The following is a 2,741-nucleotide window of genomic DNA, read 5'->3' on the forward strand; positions in this document are numbered from 1 at the left end:
TGTACGTGTGTTAAATTTTTGGGTTATGTGTGTGGATACTATTCGATTGAATGAGAAATTCATTTTTTTTTAAATTTTATTTGTAGGGTATTAGGCTTTTAGCTAATAGGCAACCGGCTGCAAGGTAGAAGAAGAGGAAAGTGAGGTGCATGAATGAGCTGGAGAGGAAGGTGCATAAGTCACTCTATTATAGGTATAATACTCGTTATTGATTGTTTTCCCTTCTTCGTTAATTGGAATCAAATTGTGGTTTATGATATTCTATCAATGAAAAAGTGAATCACACCCCCAAACCTCTGTCAGTTCTAGAGATCTCAGTACGTATCTAAAATTTGCATAAGACACTAGTGGAAAAATGTCTTTAACGATTTACTTTCATATGCATAGGCTTGACTTCTGAAAATTTATCCTGCAAAGCTATGGTTCTTAAGCCTACAATGTCTGAAAATGTATCCTGCAAAGCTATGGTTTATAAGTCTACAGCATCGATAAGGATAATACATATATATCACAAAAAAAAAGATTAGATCAAACTTAATTATCTTTCAATGAATTACGAGATATATCTAATTCAATCAGCAATTTGAGTTGACTAATACTTTCTTGAAGAGTTCTGTTAAACTGGGATGAGACCTGATATTGAACTTCCAGAAAGATAAAGGTGGTTTAAATTTCTCAACTTTCTAACATGATCATCTGTAAAATGGCCTGAAAGATTATTAAACCCCAACGACAATGACTCTATTCTCTCCAAACTACAAACAAACAAACTCTCAAAGATATCGGATGTATCTCCATTTAAATTGTTGTTTGATGGATCAAGATCCTTCAACTTCACCTCACTAATCCCAGATTTCAGCAGGATTTCCACCTCTTTGATTGGGATTTCTACAACAGTAATACTTAGCTGGGTGGTAAGATAAATCCTTCCATTTGAAGCATCCTAACTATTGGACTTGAATTACAACAATTTTCAAGGATTGCAGGTTCTCCAAAAACCCATTTAGGTGGGGATTTGATTCCATATTGTTTACACATCTATCTTGATGCTGTCTTGCAAAATCCGGTAGTTAATTCCAAGTTTATTAATTGATGTGCTATTAGATACTTTTTTCGTAAAATTAGATAGTTTTTTGTGAAAAAAATTCTTTACAATTTAGTAATTTGATTGCTCCTTTAGCTGTACGAACTCAGTAAAAGTTTCAGGTTGTGGACTCTGAACTGTTGAATCTCTACGGTTTCTTCTGTTTGTCCAATTGTTGTCATTATTCCAATTGGGTAATTTTGGGTTTTTCACTATGTTTATTTGTTTACTGATAAAGTTGAGGAAAACAGAGCCACATCAAGCTTCGTAGACAGGATGCACGAGTTTCCTGAGATGATATTTTATTCCTTCATTTGGGCAAACACAAACACCCAAAAACGTAAATTTGTCTTCCACTTCTTCCAAATGTAATTTTTCATATTTTTTTGTTTGTTTTGATTTGTTCAATTTGTTGAATTTTTGCAATCACTTAATGAAATAAAATTTCCGAAGCATGTTAAGAATGTAATTTCACGCTGTCGATCCGAGTTTAAAAACAACATTTACATTCATAGTGTATCTTTTGTTCAGTTGATAAACAAGTGTAGATGAGCTCAATTATGTCTAATTGAATCCCCACCACCTGTTTGATAAAAGATGCCAGAGAAGCATGGCCGCACACACTGGTTTTATGGGTAATTTTTCTTTGTTCTGCGTTTTTGTGGATTTGGAATTTTATGGGTGAAACATTGAAGAATCAAACGTTATTTGAACTCTAGTACTGATAACTATTATGTACCGATTTGAATAGTAGGAAATAGCACAACATTTCATAATTTTTTGTATGTAAGTGTACTTAATCTTTTGTAACACTATTTTTATATATTTAAGCATAATATTTTATATAATTTTCAATTTCGCTGCAACGCGCAGACATAATTTCTTGTTAAAACTAAAAAGAAAATTGGTACATATTAAAAAAATGGTTACAAATTAAAAATAGAAATATTACACAAAATTTATTGATATCTATGTAATGTTTCTAACAATAGAATGGATCTATTTGAAAATGGTTAAATAACTTTTAATTATAAACACTAGCATATGTTAGGGGAATAGATTTTTATTTTTATTATTTACCTAAGAGATATGTTAGCATCACTTGTGGGTAAGGTTTTTAAAAAAATGGCAAATTTAGGTTGCGCAAAATTAATTTACTACCCTTGATTTTATTTTGTAATAGAAGATTAAATTGTCTTTTTACCTTCTTTTGGTTGACAAAGAGAGGTTTGTTAATATGTAGTTTGGATTAAAAATGCTAACATGCAAATATTTTATTATTAAAAGAATGATGTGGATAAAAATCGAAGGAACTTGATCAAAAATTAAAAAAAAAACATAAGATTTCAATCAATGAAATAAAAAAACATAAGGGATAGATCCTAATTTTTACTTATTCTTTTTTATATGATGATATGCGTGAGGACTAACTCAATGCATCCTACAAATTAGAGGTGGCAAATCAATCCATTGGATTATAAATGGGTACCGGTTAAGACCCTTTTTATTTGATATCACCATAATATAAAGTTAAGATTTGTAGTGATGATGATGGTGTAAGGTGAAATCATACTAAATAAATCTTAATGGATATTAATTAACAACCCATGGATTATTTTACTACTTCTACTAAAAATAATGAATTTGAGATGGTATG

Source organism: Malus domestica, chromosome 05 (genome assembly GCF_042453785.1).
Source record: "Malus domestica chromosome 05, GDT2T_hap1".
Taxonomy (NCBI): domain Eukaryota; kingdom Viridiplantae; phylum Streptophyta; class Magnoliopsida; order Rosales; family Rosaceae; genus Malus; species Malus domestica.